General features: G+C 34.9%; 1 protein-coding gene across 2 annotated transcripts in view; it reads left to right on the top strand.

The window, feature by feature from the left end:
- The window catches only part of NEGR1 (neuronal growth regulator 1), a 911,825-nt gene that overhangs the window by 619,356 nt on the left and 268,548 nt on the right, over positions 1-23,921 (top strand). The window lies entirely within an intron of this gene.

Raw genomic sequence — 23,921 nt, 5'->3', positions numbered from 1 at the left:
TTCAAATAGAATATTTTGGGGGTAATAGTATTTTACCAAAAGTGGTTTCAAACTATAGCTTCCAATGTGTTTTCCTCCCATTTATACATCTTTCTATATATGGCCATTGCTAATAATGAGTACATTGTATTGTACCATAGATCAGAAGGAAAATTTTCCAAATATATCCCCAAATGCTAAAACTAAGCAGTTTTTTCATATTAATATGAATCTCAGTTTCATGGTTCAAAAAATGACTATCAAAACACTCTAGGCGGGCTTCCATAGTGGCGCAGTGGGTGAGAGTCCACCTGCCGATGCAGGGGACACGGGTTCGTGCCCCAGTCCGGGCAGATCCCACATGCCACGGAGTGGCTGGGCCCGTGAGCCATGGCCGCTGAGCCTGCACGTCCAGAGCCTGTGCTCTGCAACAGGAGAGGCCACAACAGTCAGAGGCCCGCGTACTGCCAAAAACAACAACAACAACAACAACAAAAAAAAAAAAACACTCTAGGCAGTTGAGTGTCTGCCAGGGCAAATCATTGCAACCAACTAACATTTGTCAGTGACTAAGATATACATTTGGAGTTGACTCTGAGCAAATGTGCATAATGCCAGAAGGAGGCAGTTTCTGTAGCAGAGTTTCTCATATAATATTCTGAGACAAACTTCCACAGAGCACCCAAGAAGCTTACTAGAAATGGAAATTTTCTGTGCCCCACCAGCCCTACTGAATCAAAATCCTTGAGGTATATGGCCTGAAATTATGCATTTATGATAAGTCCTCATTGAATCTCAGGACTCCTTTTGCAGAGGGTTACTGTTCATCCCTCTGGAACTCTCTGAAATTAGAGTTAATAAGCAAATAAAAATCCCTGATTATTTTATAACTAACCATGCTTATCTGAATATGAGTCTACAGATTTTATTGTTGGAGGGTTGGGAAAAGAGGTGAGAAATAGGAGTACAAGGGAAGTAATATTTTTAGCAGTGAGCACTAAGAAAAGAAAAGGTAGAGTCAATCTGTCAAAGAAGCAAGGCACCCAGCCTGGCAATGCAGCCTACTTTCAAGCCCCCAGAAACAACATATCTCTAAACTCATGTCTCCAATGGGGATATAATTGAACACAAGCTGCCATATGGATTTTCATGGGCCTATTCTCCATGTATAATCCTCACTATTTTTTGCATTCACACTTTCTTTTCTATCTTTTTATCTCTCTGACTTTAGTTCATCGTCACTTATTATGTAATCCGATTCTCTTTTTTTTCCTGGACAAGTGGGTACTTTAGACTGATAAAGGTCAAGTAAGGATGCAGATATTTGGAGAGAAATTGAATTGAAAGAAAGACACACCAACCAATGAGTCATCATCTAAAGGATTTATGTGGAGAAAAGAATCCATATATAAAGCAGAAGGACAGAAATTAAGGCAACAGATGTCGAGAACTATGAAGGATCTGCCACAATTTCATGGTTGCTGGCAGAAGACAGAGACAAGGGGCAGTTTATTACTCATAGTGATAGCAGTAGCCAGAGTATTGTCTTACATCCGTTCCCCAAGCCCTAATTACTACAGGGTGATATGATGAGGGCTAGCTGATGCCTATACACACAGTGGGTTTGTGTCATAGCTGAGGCTCCCTGAGCTTAGAAACTCGATTTTTTTTTTTGTATAATGGCAGCAAGCAAACCTGCCCTTTGCCACAGAGGGAGAAATTATCTTTATTATACTGGACTGTAAACAAACCTGTCCTTTGCTCCATGGAGAGAACTACCTCTTCTATCTTCCAAGACTGTTCTCTATACAAACTTCCTTGAAAAGATTGTCAGGAACAAAAGCTGTCAGTGTCTCTGCTCACAAGATGTGCAGAAACACAAGAGACCCGTGGAGAATTGTCTTCCAACACAAAATGGAAGCAGGAAAGTTTGAAGCAGAGCCTAGAAACATTCCATCAGTTGAAAAGGGTGCTTCAGTGGCTTTTGCAGGGTTTTAGACACCTAAAAATCGGTAGAAAAGAAAACGTTGTTAACCAACTTTAACTTAAGAAGGAAAACCGGAAGGAAAAAGGGGAAAGTAAAAAAAAAAAAGGTTAAGGATGTGTTTATTATAGTCATAATACAGACTATGTTTATTAAGAACTAATTCAGTTAAAGTACAATCATAAGTGGAAATGTTGGTGCCAACACAGTATTAAAAATATTAAGAAAATGGACTCAACAGGATTTTTTAAATGGTTTTAAACATTCAATGTTGTTTTCTGCTGCTTCTCAAATTATACCTTTGATAGCTCACATTTTCTTAAATGTGCCATGAAGAATTGTATTGAATACTGATTGATCAATTAAATTTACATCTCTTGAATCAATATTTTATGTAAGTTTGTTCAGACTTCTGGTCAAGATCTAAAATTTGCCTTAGTTTGGAATAATTTTATCACATGTATACCAGTGATAGTTAAGTAGCGTAGGTGTGTGAGTGTAAGTGTGTATGTTCCTGTTTATGAGGAAATTTGGAAAGTATTAATTTTGTGATTTTACCCCTTTAGAAGCACTATCCATGGACTTTACTGAACTGATTTCCCAAAGGAAATTAGCCAAAACCTACTGAACAAACTTTAGTTTGTCAAAACCCAAACTTGAGCACAGTGCTCTATAACAAACACAAACTTCACTTCCCAGGATAACCTGAAGGTTCCCTGAAGATAGAGTTATGTCAGGTTCAAGACAGCCCTTCTTTTTATGGTTATTAATCAATATTGATGGTGCATGTAAAATTGCAGTAGCTTTGTGAGTTATAATTTGAAGAGAAACTTTGTCCCTGTTCCCAAATGGGGTTCAAGATGAAATGTAATAAATTTTCATAAGCTCTGGTTAACTCAGTTATTCCATAAGTCAATTTGAGGAAGAGATTTAGGTTCCCTGTAAGTTAGAAATGTTTAATGTTTTAGTATTCATCTAATACCTTTGCCACATTCACTATATGTATATATCTCATACATATAATAAATATCATATTTTGCCACACACTTTATACTTATAGCACTTTCATGTGGATTTCTATTTAATTTAATTAAACAGCACTTTAGTGAAATGATTGGCATATTTGACTTATTTTGTATAGATTGGACTAGGTTGATTGAATAAATAAGTTCATTTTGAGTTATTTACAGAAAGCCTTACTATAGATAGTAAGATTTTATACAAAAGCTTGTTTCTGAGTAGGGAGATTTTGTAGGTGATTATTCTCCTTGTTTTTCTCTGTATTTTCTCTTATTCATTTGTATATGAATATAATATATTCATGAATTTATGATATAATATAGTTATAATAAACATATGAATATGTACATTTCTTTATATATTTGCATATATATGTATAGACACACACCTGCACACAATTGGACACGAAATATATTACATACTTACATATATATTACACATTCTTACATATGTATGTATATATATACTTACATATATATTACGTATGTAAGTATGTATATATATTTCTTATCAAATTGAAAAACAAACTAAAAAATGAAAAGGAATCATGACAGTTATCATAAACAGACCTTGAGAAATTAATACACATACACACACATAACACGAGAGAAAAAAATTTAAACCAGTTGGTTAGCTAAGCCAGAGGGAGCTAGTGGATTGGAGTTGGATAGATTCTCTGTCTTATTTGCATTTGTATTCCATCCCTGGAAGCAGCCTAGAGGATATTAGTCCCATAATTTTTATTGTTAATTAAAAAGTGGAAGAATGAATGTCCAGAAAGTCCATGGGTTCAAATAAACTGGGAAAAACAGGAAAAGAGAGACCAGGGTCTAAAAAAATCAGTAAAGTTGATTCATGGAAGCCAAATCTAGAATCTGGAAAATGTAGATGGTATCATAGACTAATCAAATAACAAAGATCTCTATAGGGAAGCAGAATCCCAGATTTAGAAATCAGGAAAGCCTGCAAGACCTCACACTTCAAAATGAATATTGCTGGTAAAAGGGGCAGGATTCTTTGATCTTGTGACAGGTTGTATTTTCTCCATTCTATTTATATGTACTTTTTCAGTTAAGAGTAACTCTTTTAGAAATACGGACCTTATAGTCAGGTTTAACTTATTTGAACTCTTGTTCTATAATTTACTGGACTTTGAGACCTTGGGAAACCACTTTACCTCTCTGAGTCTCAATTTCCAATTCTGTAAATTTGGGGCAATAATAGATAATTTTCAGGGTTTGGGTAAGGATTAAATGAGATAATATACATATAGCACCTATCACAGTGACTGGCCCACCGTTGGCAATTGAAAAAATATACATCTCTCTCTGCACATATTTACTCTAGAATGTAAGCTCTATGTCTTAAGGGGTTTTCCTTTCCTTTGTACAATGATGTGTTCCCGTCACACAGAGTAGCACCAGGTTTATAGGAGGCACTCAAAAAATAGTTATCAGATGAATTATTTAAAAGATTAGCATTCACCAAGTGCATTACTCTACTAGGCAAAACAGGAAAGAGATAATTAGGTTTGTTCCACAATTACATATTTTTTTCTCCCAGAACAATAAGTGAATGGTATGTTGACTAACTTATTTCTGATACCATTTTTTTAACCAAAATTTTCAGGTGGATTCAATAAAAATAACCTGCCATTTATATAGTGCTTTCACCCAGAAGGAGAAAGCATTAATTCCATTTTTTTTACAGATAAGAAAATTGAAGTTTGATGAGATTAAAATACTTCATAACACCCCTGATTTTCAAGGGTGAAAAGACATGAACAAAGGAAAGTATTAATTAACCAGAAAAAATATAGAGTCAACTAGATTAAGGTAAAAAGAGATCTAGATATTATTTCAGTTTTCGCTCATGTCAGTAAGATCATTCATTGTATTTGGTATCAGAAATTATTTTGCACACACAATTTCCAGTAAAATAAAATTGAGTACTTCTTCCTATGGTCAAACAGTAAAGATATTTCTGAGTGCACTGTGAACTAAGATTTTATCCAGTAAATCACAAGCACATATTTGTACATTACTTTGCATCTGATACATATTCATTTATGCAAATTTGCACTTTATCTTCCAATATAACTAGCTCCAAACATGTGGAATAGAATGTACCAATTAGTATAACTTATTACAATTGTATCAAAGCCTGAAATGAGGGGCCATCAGGGAGAGGTAAGAGGAGGAAGAAGATTCTAGCGAAGGGACCAGTTTTCTTAGGCTATTCATAAAGTTTTCTCCAAAACGTTGGGCAAGTTAGGCAGACACATCAGACTTAAGACTAGAAGAAATTGCAGACGACAAATAGATATCACCTTAAAAAAAGAGAAAAGCTCAGCATTTGAGGTTGGAATTGGACAAAGATGCTACCATAGGACCAGAAGAAAAATGAGAGTTATTTGAATTCACAATCATCACCTAAGTTTTCACTTCTGGTTCCATTTTGTGCCCCTACCTTTATTTTCCATTTTCCTCATCTTTTTATACTGCTTATAATATAAGCTACTCTCATGTTTTTAAATTTCTTGATAAGCTAATTAACACTTACCTGGAACAACTCAGGACATTAAAAACCACATATAGTTTTTCTTCTAAATGAAGTACTAGTTCATATGTGATAATGAAGATTTACTTCAGTATATCTACATTTATATATGTATTTATTTACCTATTTACTTATTGCTTACTATGATACTATTGAGGTCTTAGGGCCAGGGATATCAGTCTTCAAGGAGTTCAACATCTAAGAGAAGAGAAAGACAAAAGAGGAAAACATAGGCAGAATACTCTATGACATAAATCACAGCAAGATCCTTTTAGACTCACCTCCTAGAGAAATGGAAATAAAAACAAAAATAAATAAATGGGACTTAATGAAACTTAAAAGCTTTTGCACAGCTAAGGAAACCATAAACAAGACGAAAATACAACCCTCAGAATGGGAGAAAATATTTGCAAACGAATCAACGGACAAAGGATTAATCTCCAAAATATATAAACAGTTCATGCAGCTCAATATTAAAGAAACAAACAACCCAATCCAAAAATGGGCAGAAGATCTAAATAGACATTTCTCCAAAGAAGACATACAGATGGGCAAGAAGAACATGAAAACTGCTCAACATCACTAATTATTAGAGAAATGCAAATCAAAACTATAATGAGGTATCACCTCACACCAGTTAGAATGGGCATCATCAGAAAATCTAAAAACAACAAATACTGGACAGGGTGTGGAGAACCCTTTTGCACTGTTGGTGGGAATGTAAATTGATACAGCCACTATGGAGAACAGTATGGAAGTTCCTTATAAAACTGAAAATAGAATTACCATATGATCCAGCAATCCCATTACTGGGCATATACCCTGAGAAAACCATAATTCAAAAAGACACATGCACCCCAATGTTCATTACAGTGCTATTTACAATAGCCAGGTCATGGAAGCAACCTAAATGCCCATCGAGAGACAAATGGATAAAGAAGATGTGGTACATATATATAATGGAATATTACTCAGTCATAAAAAGGAACAAAATTGAGTCATTTGTTGAGACGTGGATGGATCTAGAGACTGACATACAAAGTGAAGTAAGTCAGAAAGAGAAAAACAAGTATCGTTTATTAATACATGTATGTGGAACATAGAAAACTGGTACAGATGAACCGGTTTACAGGGCAGATGTTGAGAAACAGATGTAGAGAACAAACGTATGGACACCAAGGGGGGAAAGCCTCGGGGGGCTGGGGATGGTGGTGTGATGTATGACAATTGGGATTGACATGTATACACTGATGTGTATAAAATTGATGACTAATGAGAGCCTGCTGCATAAAAAAATAAATAAAAATAAAATTCAAAAATTCAAAAAAAAAAAAAAAAAGAACCATGAAGTTGTAGTAAAGTGTGGCAAGTACTTTGATAAACCAATCATAAGGTGCTATGCAAGGCCATTATAAAGACACCTTGGGGTATCAGTGAAAGCTTCCAAGAGGCCTTGGCCCTGATGGTGTCTGAAGGATAAAATTGAATTTGATAGATACTAAAAAAAAAAAACCAGGAAATAAAGGAGTGAGGGCTCCGTGGCAATAGCAGCAGCATTTGCTTAACCCCATAGGAATTAGGGGACAAGGCACTGCTGGATCTGTCAGGCTGCGGAGAGCTGAAGGAGACCAAAAAGGGAAACAGAAAGGAGGATGGGTAGTGTAGAGGAAAACAGGGCCAGATTCAATGGGAGTTCATGAGTTTTCATAGGCAGACATAGATCCAGTGCTTCACAATCAAAGAAGAATAACTTCAAGATGATAAAACTATTCAGAGACACATCTGAATATTAAAGAAATGTATTTAAATATTTTTCTTCCCTACATCCATGGATTGTACTTGGAAGGTTTCTGTTTTGTCACTGCAAGGGTAAAGGAAAAAATTAAAATGACACTATTGAAAACAACTACAGCTAAGAGAGACATGAGGAACTAAGAAATTTGAAGGAAAATCCTTATGGATATTGAGCACTGAATATTAGAAACGTATGGATAATCACCCAGAAAACATTTTTAAATAAAACATTTCTACTCAATAGAACGACATAAATATCTACAAATTAAACCTTTTCTTTTCACCTTAGGACTTTCATGATATAAAAAGTTCAGATTTAATTCTATGGTTTATATAATTCCTTAGTTGAAGCTAAACTATGTTATTAAACATGCAGTTAAGGAATACATGATTTCTTCTATTGAGGGAAACATAATTGGTCCTTTGTTTTAAATCTAAGACTTACACTTCAGTTAATGACTAGGGTGCCAAGGCTATTTTTACTTAATGAATCTGTTACCCAATTTAACTTAAATGTATTCTCTCATACTTTTATCAGAGGTTTTGAGAGGAGTTTTAGTGTTAAGGGTGGGTGAGTGACCTTTGACCCTTTTGTTCATAGAAAGTCAAAATGTATCTGCAGTAACCAAATGTGCATATTTTTATTATTCCTATTTTTTTCTAAAAGTGAAAGATGAAACAATTTTCTTGCTTTAGTACATGAGCATGAGCAAGACTTTTTGCTAGAGGACAGTCTGTGTTTGTTTTGTTTGTCTTGTTCTTCCTAGGTTGGCACTTATTGCTTCAAAAAAAAAAAAGATATTTTTCAAGTAATAGATATAATAGAGATTGCCCATCAATTAGCAGTAAGAAAGCAATTTCTAAAAGTGAAAATGCTTTAGGTTGAAAATAATTCCACGCCAAACTGAAGAAAAGTGGTAAAGTCAGGAAAGAAATAACAAATATATTTGTCACACACTTTTGTGTGTGCTTTTGCTTCTGTGATGGTGTTCTCATCTAGATCCATGCTCTAGTAAGCTGCCCAAGGGTCAAACTCTGAAAACTTCAAGGTGCCTCCTTCTGAATATATTCTTCAAACTGATCTTGGAATTTGAAACAAACATACAGCTTATAAACCCATATTTATTTAAGTCCAACTTTATTGGCAAATTTCCTCAGTGAGCATGTATATCAAGCAAGATAATTTATGGAATTGAATTATTTTTTAATGGAACACTTGAGAGCAACACAGAATTAATCTTCTTGGGTCTTTTCCACATCATCATGATTGAACTTCACAAGAATTGTCAAGTATTCTCATGTCTGCTCTTGCACATATGTGTGTGTTTTGTGTAAGTGTATGTGTGTGTTTGAAGGGAGTGAAGATTAGGGGAAATATATGGTAGAAATAGTATAAACAAAGGCAATATGTAGAAGAGTTAGGGTAGGTAAATTTGGAAAAAGGGGTCAAACTGTTGGGAAACTTCCTTTGTACTTTAGAGCTTGCTTCCCCCATCTCCCCTCTTTCCTTCCTTCATTTTTGTATGCATTTTCTCTTTCTTTCTCACCATCAGTAGCCCATTGCTACATTTTTCTCATTATCTTTTTCTCTGTTTGTTTCTTCCCTTTCCTTTCCTCTTATTTCTACCCAGATGTATAAAAATACTAAACCAAAATTTAAAAAAAAACATTTATATAATGGGAATTAGCAATGAATTTCCTTGCCATCTTGTAAATATTTAAAATATACAGATTCCTGAATAACCACTCCCCAAATATACTGAATTATTCAGTCTTTATTATATTTACTTATAAATAAATGAATAAATATTTGAAAATTTACTAGGTGATTATAGTAAACATGTATGTTTAGAGATTACAGCATAATGAGTGTAAGACAGAAAGGCTGAAGATCTGAATTCTATTTTTTAATTAATTAATTTATTTATTTGTTTATTTTTTTGCGGTACGCGGGCCTCTCACTTTTGTGGCCTCTCCCGTTGCGGAGCAACAGGCTCCGGACGCGCAGGCTCAGTGGCCATGGCTCAAGGGTGCAGACGCTCTGTGGCATGTGGGATTTTCCGGGACCGGGGCACGAACCCATGTTCCCTGCATCGGCAGGCGGACTCTCAACCACTGCACCACCAGGGAAGCCCTTTAATTTATTTGATTTATTTTTGGCTGCGCGTGGGCTTTCTCTAGTTGCGTCAAGCGGGGGCTACTCTTTGTTACAGTGCGTGGGCTTCTCATTGCGGTGGCTTCTCTTGTTGCGGAGCACAGGGTCTAGGCACGCGAGCTTCGGTAGTTGTGGCTCACGGGCTCTAGAGCGCAGGCTCAGTAGTTGTGGTGCACGGGCTTAGTTGCTCCGTGGCATGTGGAATCTTCCCGGACCAGGGCTTGAACCTGTGTCCCTCGCCTTTGTGGGCGGATTCTTAACCCTACGCCACCAGGGAAGCCCCTGAATTCTATTTTTAATTTAGTTACTTAACCTATTATACAACATTGGACAAAGTAGTTAAACTTCTTAGTATTAATTGCCTCATTTGTAAAATGAGGTAATCATGTCTATGGTATTCCCTCATTCTGAGATTCTGATGTGTTTCTCTGATACAACTATTTAAGTTTTTTAGGGACAGTGTAGATTCAACTGCAGGCAGACAGGAAGCAAAGGTTTAAAGCAACTGTTTGGCTTTAGTGTCAAATGATTCTAAATAATCTTATTCTTTTGGTTTGTAAATTCTTTGAGAAGTTATTAAGGATGATAATTTTGTTCTCTCATGCACTGTTGGCAAATTTGGGCAAACTATATTTTTAACTTTAAAATTGTAATTTCATGGAAAGAGTAAGTACAACAATGGAGAAATAAATTTCAGAGAATTTAGAAGTAAGGTTGCTGTTTATGCAGTGGAATGTGACAGAGGGTAACAAAAACAGGATTTGAAATCAGACAAACATGATTTCTAATCCCAGCTCAGTCACTTGTTAACTATGGAGTACTGGGAAAATTAGTTAACCTCTCACAGGCTCAGTTTTCTTACATTAAAAAACAAAACAAAACAAAACAAAAAACTGGAGATAATTATACCTACCTTGAAGATTTCTTCTGAGAATTGTGTCATATGTAAAACAACAGTGCAACTAGCACAAAGCAAACAACCTACATTGTAAGTAATAGTATTGATATATAGCACGCATCACACTGCCCTTTTTGTTTACATGTCAACCTTCCTTTGTGGCCTGTGAGCTCTCTGAAGAAGGGGACAACTCGTATTCACTTTTGTGCTTGAGGCAGTATGCTCATAGTTTTGAGGACAGGCTCTGCAGCTGGTCACCTTGGCTTTGAATTCTAGCTCTGCCACTTACTACTATGCCAGCTTGCTCAAATTATTAAGCTTTGTGTGTGTCAGTTTCTTCAACTATTAAGTGGGGACTGAGCATTTAACTAAGTTAAGGCATAAAGAAGGTTTAGTACATATTAGTATTTTTTTTTTTTTCTTTTTTTGGCTGTGTTGGGTCTTCATTGCTGCGTGCAGGCTTTTCCCTGGTTGTGGCAAGTGGGGGCTGCTCTTCATTGCGGTGTGCAGGTTTCTCATTGCGGTGGCTGTTTTAGAGCACAGGCTCTAGGCATGTGGGCTTCAGTAATTGTGGCACATGGGCTCAGTAGCTGTAGCTCGTGGGCTCTAGAGAGCAGGTTCAGTAGTTGTGGCGCACGGGCTCAGCTGCTCCGCGGCATGTGGGATCTTCCCGGACCAGGGCTCGAACCCATGTCCCCTGCATTGGCAGGCTGTTTCTTAACCACTACGCCACCAGCGAAGCCCAGTACATATTATTTTAATTTCAGTACCTAACATATTGCCTGGTGATTCATGTCTATAGGTTGAATAAATAAATAAATATAATATAAGCACACATGGAATTTGAAAGTTGATAGTATTGTAAGATCACCCAAGTTCCTTTGTGTTATGGATGTATGCTTAGATAGCTTTTGAAATCAGATCACAGAGTTCACAGAAACACTCAAAATGGAATCCTGAAATCCTGATTCTAGGTCTGAGGCTATTTCATTATACCAGCCTGCCTCCATGTAAATCAAAATAAGATTTAATTATTTTCAGTAAACTCTGTAAACTTCAGAGTCTTTGAGAAAGATAGCCTAGTCTGAAGGGTAAGGAGACAGGATCACTGTGGGTAATGAGGAAAAGGTTTGAATAATGAGAATATACACATGTGCTACCTGTCAGAATGGCTGTCACTGAAATAAAGTGAAGAACCGAGGGAATTAGGATTCCAGTGAGTAGATAAAACAATCACAGTAAATAATCCTTGGGAATGATGCTGCACTCAAAATAGGTTTGTTCATACATTGTCTGAAATAAGAGATTTTGTTCAGTAGTGAATGTAATGAAGTCTCAGCAACCTACCTGCTTGCTCTACACAGTAAAGGTAACAGCAATGTAAAAACCCCCCAAAATAAAAACAATTCCCCTCCAAAAAATGCCCGCTGTGCTGGGGGCATTAAACAGTTACAGTTTTCGTAGGTAAAATGAAAGATGATAAAGTCCTATTTAGAACACTCTCTGTATATTCCAGTCTTAATGAGGTCATACTTCATTCAGTTTATCAAAAACTTAAAAGTAGTTTGGTGGTAATTTATATCTTATGCCCACTCCCCAGTTGTTTCAGAGTTAGAGTTAGGGATTCGGATAATATTTCTAGGTTTTTAAATAATATAGTGAGACATATTAGCTTAATTCATACTAATTTTTTTCTTCAATAAATCATACTTTGACCTAGTCCAAACATATCAGCATTCTGTAGCCTAGAACAGATGTTGAGAGTGTTTCCACATTTGTTTCAACCAACTAGTGTACCTTGACATGTCAGGATGGAGGAGATGTATCAGCAATCAGCTGAAGTTCACAAATACTACATTTGTTAATGCTGTTTCACATTTGTGAGCATATTGGTTTTACAAACTGTTCTATTTTTCTCTGTGAGTGTCGAAAGGACTTTGAAGCTCAGTGCAATTCTCATGCAGATGCAGTCTTTGCTAAAGCGTGGCATGAGCTGTTCTGCACAACCTAACAGGAAAGAGATGAATCTGATAATCTATGGATTTTTAGGAGTCAAGTTGCATAATTCTAAGAATCTAGTGTCCTGATAGAATTTTCTAGATAATCCAATGTGGTAGAAATTTCAAGTTGTTTATCAAAACCTATTTTAATCTCCTTCTAGAACACCCTACCCCACTCCCAGCCCCCACCTCTCCCCACTTGGACTACAGTGATTAACCTGTTTAAAGGTTACTTTTGGCCCTGTGACTGAGTTCCAGTGAATGAAATATGAGCAGAAATGACATGGGCCATTTCCAGGCTTGGCCTATAAAGCTTCCCATGCTCAGTTCCATGCTTGTTACTCTTCCTGGCTAGTTGGAATAGTAACCCCCCACGGTGATCTGGAAAGCTACAGGTTGAAGAAAACAAAGCTATCATTATCTTGAGCCACTGAGTGATTTTATGCCAAAGAATACCCCTACCTCATTACCTCACTTCACTCCTAACCTTTCATTGATCTGAAACATTATGAACTATTAGGTGAATGAGAAATAACCTTCCTTTTCATCGACTCATTGCACATTTGGATCTATTTGTTACCATAGCTGAGCCTCTTCTGACTAGTATAATCAAAGATATGGGCTCAAATCTTCTGTATATATTAGACATTCTTGCCTCATATCTTTCTTAAAAAATCTAGCCAGAAGCAATGATTAAAAGATTCCTGAGAAGAGTAAGGAGATAATGGATCTCTTCTTCCTCCAAGATGAAGCATAGCCTACTGAATTTATATTTGCAAATTTTGTTAGTCATGGTAAAAAAAAAAAAAAAAACAATCTATGAATATCATGCCTTTGAGGCTTCATATGATTTTGCTAAAAAAATACAACTGCCTTCAAAATAGCATCTGGCCATCAACCTCTGATATGAACTTTTCTGACAAAATGTGACTTGGAGACATAGAAAATGGAACAACAGTTGGAAAACCTCCAAAACTTAATACTAACCCAAAGCCAGTATTCAGAAGGCATTTCTACAAAGTAAAAAGCTTATGGAGTTAGAACACAAAAAACAAACAAAAAAACAATGCTATACCTCGCTTAGCCTCATGGAAGAAACAGCCCAGCCTTCCTGAAAGAAAACAGAGAACTTAATTTTTCTCCCTGAACTTCTGCTTCCTGGCTTAGAAACTTCCAGACTTGTACCAAAACTTGTACCAAAGACAAAACTGGACATCCTCCTCTCTGTATATGGTTGCAGTTATGAAGGCAGTCAGAATATTATTCCCTTGCTCTCACCCTACCTTCCTTTATCCACTGGTCCATTGCATTTTATGGGGTATGTTTTCAGAATTTAAAACTTTGTATGTAGGAAGAGAAAGAAGAGTACTAAAACCAGACCATGTTGGGGATTGTAGCTTTCCATTGGTTCCAAGTATTATAATATCAGGAACAAGAAGTAGGAGAGGAACTCAAGTTGATCCTATAAATTGTATTTGATTCATCCTGCTAGACACAGGACAGGGGAGAATAGCTGTGACCATGGTCATGCTCTACACTTTGGCTTAAAAAATGCATCCAACCAGGGAGACAGTGAATAGGGTATTTACAAACTACATACCTATGTGCTGGGAAGCATCAGTTCAAATCAGAACTTTACACAGTAAGAAATGCAGTGTGGTGGGGAACTTAAGTAAATACACAAATATGCACTGGAATAAGAAAAAAAAGAGTACACGTTAAAAAACTTGAAGATGAATATGTTATCTAAATGATTGGCTATAGCAAAAGGGAGAAAATGTTCAAAAACTTATTAAACATACTTTATATGAAACAAGAAGGCATTTCCTCCACAAAAATGATATCACAAAGCATAGGAAATAGGCTGAGATGAAAGGAGAAGGAAAAAACCTATAAGGTGCATTATAAAAATGACCAATTGTGATGCAGAGAAAGCTGGTGACCTGTTACTTCGTACCATCAACTATACTAGATGTGGAGAAAAACCCCTCCCAGTATTGAACATCTGAAATTGCTAGAAACTGTATAGAACATGAAAATATGTCTTTTTCAGCATGGCAAAGCTTGTGTCAATATAAGAAAAACAAATTGGAAGCCTGAAAGTTATCACAAAATGCTATTCCATCAGGCAAGGAGCCCTGACCAGCTGCTCCCTGGAGGTGTGGAATCTGGTTTTAACTTGCCAATCTTAAGAGATTTGACACAAAAGCTGGGTCTTTTTGGCACAGAAACTCACATTACTGATGCCCCCCCCCCTTCCATAAATGTGAAGCAATGAAAGGGTAACACACTGAGGGGTGAAACAGAACGCAAACAAACAGAAAAGCTCACTGTGCTATGCCTGTGCCCATCTTGATACAGGGTATGGGGCAAAGGACAGGAGTTATAGGAAAGAAAATTATTCTCCGAGAATTCCCAATCACAAGATTCACTCATCTATTGATAGATTTGAGACTGGATTCACATTCCCTGTAAAGTCTAAAACATGCTAAGTAGAAATTTTAGTTTAAAGTGGTTCTAGGGTGACTGGCCCCTTAGATGTCTGACAGAAGAGAAACTAATGCCCTCTATAGAGCACATTTTAAACACAGACCTCAAAAATTTTCCATAAGGAGGGGCTTCCCTGGTGGCACAGTGGTTGAGAGTCGGCCTGCTGATGCAGGGGACAGGGGTTCTTGCCCCGATCCGGGAAGATCCCACATGCCGTGGAGCGGCTGGGCCTGTGAGCCATGGCCGCTGAGCCTGCGTGTCCGGAACCTGTGCTCTGCAACGGGAGAGGCCACAACAGTGAGAGGCCCGCATACCACCAAAGAAAAAAAAAATTTTCCATAAGGAGTGTTTAAGTAAAATGAGTTCTCAATCAAAAATACAGTGCACAAATGAGAAAGCAAGCCACCAGCAGAAAAACAAACTATAAGACGTGCGTAATACAAATATTAGAAATACCCCAAATAGAATATGAACAAAATATTAATATGCTTCAAAGAAATAAAGAGAATTAAAGTATGATAAAAGAATGTGATGCTACCCAAATTGAACAATTTAAAAAAAGAATCTCTTAGTGAACTAGAAATATATTTAGCTAACAAAAGACATCAATAAAAAGCTACAGCAAGTATCATACACGTGGAAGAAATGTAAATACATTCCCTTTAAAATCAGCTAAGACAAGGATGACTCCTTTCATTACTTTTCCTAGCCAAGTCAGGACAACAAGAAAAAATTAGACGTAAAATTATTTGAAAAAAAGAACTAAAACTGCCATTATTCTAAGATGATGTGATTGTCTATGTACAAAACCCAGAAGAATTTACAGATAAATAGAATAAATAAGAGTTTGTCATGATTAATAGATATAAAATCAATATACCAAATTAAGTTGTATTACTATAAATCAGCAAGAAAAGCAAGTCCAATTAAGAAAAATAATGTTTAGAATATCAACAAAATATAAATGTATTGAGGATATAAATATATATACACGAACACATATATGTGTGTGTATATATATACATATGTGTGTGTATATATATATATATACACACACACACATATATATATATATATATATATGTACAATGTATTATTTAAATACATTAAAGAAGACCTAATTAAATGGAGAGGTATAGCATACTCAGGGATATTTAGAGATGTTGTTACTCTCAAAACAAAATACAGACTCATTAGAATTCAAATAAAAAATTAAACTTGTTGTTTTCATGAAATTTGACAAGCTATTTCTAAAATGTATATTGATAGTATAAGAAACATCTAAGGAAAAAAAAAATCAGGTGGGAAATATACCCTACCAGATGTCAAAATGTATTATAACTATATGATGTTTTAAGTGAGATATTAGACAAATATATAACTATGGCATAAAAGGGAGCCCCCAAACAGATCCATGAATATATAGGATTCTGATATATCAAAGAGAAGATACTGTAGATCAGTAGGGAAAAAATAAACCATTAATAAATTGTTGGGAACAATTAGTTTTCATAAGTAAAAAACAAAAGGAAATGAAACTCTACCTCACAACATAAAATCAATTCCAGATAAACTGAGGATGTAATTGTGAAAGGTAAATCATTAAAATCCTCTAAAAACAACATAAGAGACTATTTTTCTGACCCTTGGTAGGGATAGTGTCCTTAAACTAAATAGGAAAAGGAAAACTATAAAGACAATGACATATATTATATCATATTAAAATTAACACTTTTTTTATGAAAGACAGCAAGAAGAAAGGCCACAAACTGAGGAAGGTTTTGAAATACATAAAGCCAACAAAGATTAAATATACAGAAAATATAAAGAACATCTATTAAAAATGAACCAAGAAATCTCATAATATGAAAAGACACATGATAGGCATTTCATAGCAGAAGAAAGTCTAGTGGATCATAAAGATATAGAAAGATGTCCAGGGCTTCCCTGGTGGCGCAGTGGTTGAGAGTCTGCCTGCCAATGCAGGGGACATGGGTTCGTGCCCCAGTCCGGGAAGATCCCATATGCCACGGAGCGGCTAGGCCCATGAGCCATGACCGCTGAGCCTGCGCATCCGGAGCCTGTGCTCCACAATGGGAGAGGCCACAACAGTGAGAGGCCCGCATACAGCAAAAAAAAAAAAAAAAAATTCATTCCTACAGAGAAGTTAAAAAAAAATTTAAACTCCTAAGATTTCTCCTCTACAGTACTAAACAACAACTGGTAATAGAACAATGCTTATAGAATTTGGGGGGATGTATGTTGTGATGTAAGAACAAATCATTAATGTCTGATAACAACAGGAAGGGATTATTGCTAGGCAAGATCTCAGCAAATATGCCCTTCACAGGCCTGTCTAGCTTGCAATTGCCAGATTAACATTAATAGTTTAAATAATAGAAAAACAATAGAATCAAAGTACTGACAATAGTCTTTGAAACTAGCTAAATTCAGATGTAATTCCAAACAATTGGTATAAACAAGATTTCATAAATTCCTTCAAAAACGTTTTGCATTTAAATCTATATAATGTAAATATATTGAATACAAAAGATCGGTGTATGAAAGCTCAGATTATACTCTTCAAATGAAGCATTGACAGAGACATTGAGGTGAATGGAAGAATGGAGAGCAGAATAATTGGGGAGGCAGGAGGACACACAGAGAGAGCATGCTAAATGTTATCTTTCATTTATCAAAGAAAATAATTTAATTATTGAATTTTGATAATCCAAGAAACATAAGTAATATTGTTAAAGGTGAAAAGTAAACCCCAATAAAAATATATGCAGGAAGCATGAATGCAAATCTCTTCCACATACAGTAAAATGAGAAGGGAAAGTCATGAAGCATGAACACTTGAACTCACACACAAAAAAGAGAAAACCAATTGAGAACATCAGTTAAAATAACTAATACGATTAATGGTGCTCTTAAAAGGAAAATAATAGTGAGTTTGTATTTTAAAACACTACTGTTTATTATGTGCTAATATATTGGGTTGGCCAAAAGATTCATTCATTTTTTTCCATAAGATGGCTTCAGTAGCACTTAGTTGTCTTTAACTTCATTTGAAGCAATTTTGTTAGATTGTATGTGACAGCCATCATATCAGCATGCATATAAAAAAAGACATCAAAATTGGTGAATTTTTGTATAGCCATTTTAATATTGAAGATGGAAGAAAAAAAGCAACATTTTTGGCATATTATGCTTTATTATTTCAAGAAAGGTAAAAACACAATCAAAATGCAAAAAAAGATTTGTGCAGTGTATGGAGAAGGTGCTGTGACTGATCAAACATGTCAAAAGTTGTTTGTGAACTTTCGTGATAGAGATTTCTTGCTGGACAATGCTCCATGGCCGGGTAGACCAGTTGAAGTTGATAGCGATCAAATTGAGACATTAATTGAGAACAATCAATGTTATACCACACATGAGATAGCTGACATACTCAAAATATCCAAATCAAGTGTTGAAAATCATTTGCACCAGCTTGGTTATGTTAATCACTTTGACGTTTGGGTTCCACGTAAGTTAAGCAAAAAAAACCTTCTTGACCGCATTTCTGCATGTGATTCTCTACTTAAAACGTAACATTTTTTAAAACAAATTGTGATGGGCAATGAAAAGTGGACACTGTACAATAATGTGGAATGGAAGAGATCATGGGGCAAGCGAAATGAAACACCACCAACCACACCAAAGGCCAGTCTTCATCCAAAGAAGGTGATGTGTATTTGGTGGGATTGGAAAGGAGTCTTCTATTATGAACTCCTTCCGGAAAACCAAACGATTAATTCCGACAAGTACTGCTCCCAGTTAGACCAACTGAAAGCAGCACTCGACGAAAAGCGTCCAGAATTAATCAACAGAAAACACATAATCTTCCATCAGGATAATGCAGACCGCATATTTCTTTGATGACCAGGCAAAAACTGTTACAGCTTGGCTGGGAAGTTCTGATTCATCCTCTGTATTCACCAGACATTGCACCTTCGGATTTCCATTTATTTCCAGCTTTACAAAATTCTCTTAATGGAAAAAATTTCAATTCCCTGGAAAACTGTAAAAGGCACCTGGAACAGTTCTTTGCTCAAAAAGATAAAAATTTTGGGAAAATGGAATTATGTAGTTGCCTGAAAAATGGCAGAAGGGTGAATACCTTGTTCAATAAAGTTCTTGGTGAAAATATAAAATGTGTTTTATTTTTACTTAAAAACCAAAGGCACTTTTTGGCCAATCCAATAATAATCAATGGTATATTGCTATATAAGACAAATCTAAAGCAAAGTAACATAAAAAATTTAACTTAAAGAATGGATAAAGATTTGTTAAAGCAATTCAAGGAAAATTAAAAGAGAAGTAAAAATAATTTTAAAATATTCATTTCAAGGGAGCACATTAATAGTCTAATTAATGTTTCCCTCATGAGTTTGGAACCAATTGAGAGAGAGATTCAGGAGCTTGACAAAACGGAAAGCCTGCCTCTGTCACTAGAGCATGTGCAAGAATCAAAGCATGGGTTCTTTAGGAAGGATGGTTCTAAACATGGAAGGTGCCAAACAGAACATGAATAATTCCTTCTTCCAATTCAACATTCAGTTAACTTCCTCCCATGGGAATGGTGAGACAGGCCAGAAGTATTACTCTGGGGAAAAACGCTCCACAGAGAATTATAAGGTCAGGAAAATGGAAGTGCCTTCCCTAATAATCCATGCCAATAAAGAACCTTATTAGTCAAGTAATATAAAATACATATATTAATATATGTGTGGATGTATGTATATAAATACATATGTGTGCATGTGTGCATATGTGTGTATATATATGTATACATATATATATATATATGTCAAGTCTTTTTAGAAAGAAAGATAGGAAATATTTACCAATTCACAAGTGGTTGGAGAAAGTTTTACTTAAAAGTCCTCATCTTTTGCTGGATCAAGTAGAAATAAATAAGAAGATAAAGAATTTTAATAATAATATTAGTGATGTTAAATTAATATGCACATTGGATTTTGCACCCTCAAAGAATAAACTATGTTTAATGGCAACCACAGAATTTTTATAAATAGTGTTTATCTACCAGGACACAAAATAAAAAATCTCAATAGATCTCACAAAGCAGAAATTGGATGAGTCATATTTTCTGATCCAACTTTAATAATAAATGTTTAAATCCCCAAACTACAATGACAAGATCCCAAACTTCTGAAAATAAAAAATTAAACTCTTAAATATCTTTTTTTGGTGCCCATTTAAGAAACAGCAGGAGCAAGTATACCATATAGCAAAAAAGACCAGATTCAAGGAAAACTATATTCAGGAGTAACTTTATAATTTTAATAGCTTTTTATTAGGATTCGGAGATTAAGTTCAATACTCATTAAAACTATAGGAGACCCCTCCTGCATAAAGTTAAGACCCCCGAAAGGCTAGATCTGTAGTATTATAAGGATGAATGAGAAATGTACTCCATGTCTCAAAAGGAGATTTAAGGAATTTTTCCTATCACAAACCTTGTCCTAATTTCATGGAAGAAAATTATCCTCTGAGAATCTATAACCTCAACTTATTTGCAGCCACATAGGCAATTTTATTTTAAAAATGTAAAGGTGTTAATTGAATTTACTCTTGTCCAAAATAGGTGAAGTCCACAGGAAACTCAAAAAACAAAAATTGGAAAAGTAAAACTAAACACAAAAACAAAAATCTTCTCAGGAGAAGTGTGACTTCATTCTACTCCTTAAAAATTTCTCTAGGCAAAGTGCCAAGTAAAATGAAAATCTCAGAGCCAAAAATCACATAACTTACAATGAAATAATGAGACATGAATGAAAATCAGCAAGAGCAACAGACAAGAAAAGTAAACTTAAAAACTTTAGATTCTGAATTTCAGAAATATAAATTTACATAAGAATGAAGTTTGAATATCAGTAAAGAATAAGCAATTATGAATGAAAATCTTACAGAATTTACAGATATGAAAATTAGAATAAATGAAATGAAGAACATCACAACCAGAAAAATGGGTTAGCTATAGCTAAAGAGAGAATTAGTGAATTCAAACAATGATCTGGAGAAATTATATGGAATACTCTTCAGAGATAACAAAAGATAGAATTTAAGAAAGTGATATGAAGAATATTGTATAAATGTCTAAAAGACATAGAATATAATTCCATAAGGACGTGTTACACAGAATTGGGGAAGTGGGCAAAAGTCAATACAGAAAAAAATGGCTCAGAATATTTTCAGTATTATTGAAATATATGGAAAAATCATAAGGTAATTTTAGTATATTCAAGAAAAATATTATAAAATTCAACATATATTTACTATACAAACTCTTAGTAAACTATGAAGAGAAGGGAACTTCACCTGATGAGAGGCATGTACAAAATTTCTACATCAAGCACCTTACTTAATATTGAAAAATTACATGCTTCCATTTCAGATCGGGAAAAAGACTTGACAATTAGCACCCATATTCAACATTTTAGTGCAGGTTCTTACACTTGCAGTACAAAAAGACAAAGAAATAAAAGATGTAAAAACTTAAAAGGAAAAAAAAGCACTTATCAAATTATTTTTTATTTGTGGATGATAGCATGCTTTATATTGTAAGTCAAAATAATCTATATTAAAATTATTAAAATTAATAAGAGATTTTAGCAGTGATGCTGTATAATCCATCAACAATCAGAAACTGTAGTTATTTTTTAAAAATTCATTTACAATTGTAAATATATATAAATATATATTAGAGAAAATATGTAAACCCTTTATGGAAAAAGTTACACACTTTATTAAAATGAATTTAAGAGACTTGAAATGAATAGAGAAGTATGTTGTATTTTTGGATCTGAAAACTCAATATTGTAAATGTAGTGAACATGTTAATTGTTTCCAGATTGATCTATAAATTAAATACAATTCCAATCATGATCACAATAAATACTTTTGTCAAACTTGAAAAACTGATTCTAGAATTGACATGGAGGAGCAAGAAATCAAGAAGACTTAAGACAGTCCTAAAGAAGAAAAAAATTGGGGGTATAACATCATTATAATTTAGATACTGTGGTATGGATGGAAGCAAAGATAGAGAGACCAGAAACAAAGTAATAGGCAAACATTACAGTTGAAATTCAAATCCATGTCTATTTGATTTTCAAGCTCCTCCATGTAACTTCCAGAATAATCTTTACAAAATACAAATCAGATACTGTCACTGTCCTATTTAAAATCTTCTGTGGCTTCCCTTTCTGTGTCAATCTCTTGATGTGCCATGCTATTCTCTTCTTGATCTGTTCTCTGCCTGTTTACTCAGTGTCCTTTCAGACTCCCTGTTCCTTATTCTTCTTTGTATGATGTCCCACCCATTCAGAGGTACTTAAAGTTTCCTGAATTCACAATGGTTTCCTGGCTCTGAGTGTTTGAACATACCATCTTGAAGACTTCCTTTTCTGCCCTCCTACTAAAAAGCCTGCTCACAATTCAAGGAAATTTCCACCCATGGGTCTTATATGCATATGCAATTGAATTCTTTGCTGTGGCCATTATACTAAACTTGCTCTGGGCGGACCAGACAAGCAGTTTGTAAGGAGATATTACTAAATTTGTCAATGAGCAGTCATTCAGAATGTGTTCAGAGTTAAGCATTTTAGATAAATTTTGAATAAACACTTCATTAGTTCCTGCATTATACCAATTTTGTTATGAATTAAATCATATTCTTACCACACCATGTAATTGACTGATGAAATAGATGCTAAGCTTCAATGTAATATAGTAAAGAGAAAAGCTTTTAATATGAATATTCATTTTACCATATATCATAGCTGCTCACTGTTCCAAATACACATAAGAAAAGTATGTGGTTTAAATTATCTTTATCTCCTTTTGATTACCTCTAAATAGACATAAATGACCAGTTCCTTATCTTTCCTCATAGTGTAAATTTAATAATGCATACATTTTGTATTACTTGTTTGCATAAATTGTTTGAGAGGTGTGTGCATTCTTTTCCTTTTATTACTGTATTTTATAAATCTATTACTGTGTTTCTGCATGTGCTTTGTGAAAAAATAATGTAATAGAATCTGAGGCTCAGTCTATATCAGGACACAAATTTTGAGGCCAACTTTCAAATTGACGTAAAATAGATGTTATAATCCAATTTCTTGTTACCTATAAATCTTATTAGCATTTTTCGATTACATTTTATATGGAAAATGCTGGTTTATGCTTGATAATTTTGATTCTTCCTTCACAGATTAACAAGATTTTAATGTCATAGGAAGCTATGCTGCAAGTTATATATGCATTACTCCAGCCCCACTAACTTCCTCATTTGTAAATTATGTTTAAGGACATTACTAAACATGAGAATCAGTGTGGTCATGCTGAGATAGTGAAGAATGAGATACATGCTCCGTGAAACAGGCTTTTATTTTAACTTATGTTAAATTGTCAAATCCTAAATTAATGAATAGCAAATGTGTACCTCCAAATGGGCTTATGTGGAAATATTTCTATTTGTGGTTATTGTTTTAAAGGATTTGCTCTTTTGTGGCTATAAAATAAATACGATAACTTCACACCAGAACCCAATGTTCACTCAATGAGAGTACAGCAGACATCAAATAAAAGCAGCCATGCAACTAAAATTAAAGTTCAATATCATTAATTTAATTATAGTGCATAATCATTTGACAGTGCTATAGACTGGATTTAAAGGATGATATTGTAATTGATTGTTAATCATTAAAAAGTGTGCAGTAAAGACAATGCTGCCTAGATAGTGGTAAGTTGCAATTTTATCCTATCCAGGGAGCAGATTGTGGGAACAAATGGCTCCTGTCACCATCAATGCATCATGGAGGATGGAAATTGAAACAGAGGGTTGCCCTGAGAACATGTGGGGCAGAATAATGACTGCCATTATAGAGGACTAACAATGTACCAGCCCCGAGCTAAACACTTACTTACATTATCTCACTTAATCTTTACAACAATCCAAGGGAGTCTATT

The sequence above is a fragment of the Aethalodelphis obliquidens genome, unplaced genomic scaffold, assembly GCF_003676395.1.
Source record: "Aethalodelphis obliquidens isolate GAN/ISIS:26980383/991018 unplaced genomic scaffold, ASM367639v1 scaffold13, whole genome shotgun sequence".
In the NCBI taxonomy this organism is placed as follows: domain Eukaryota; kingdom Metazoa; phylum Chordata; class Mammalia; order Artiodactyla; family Delphinidae; genus Aethalodelphis; species Aethalodelphis obliquidens.
Note: the sequence above shows the minus strand (reverse complement) of the source record. Positions and strands in the feature narration are given on the sequence as shown.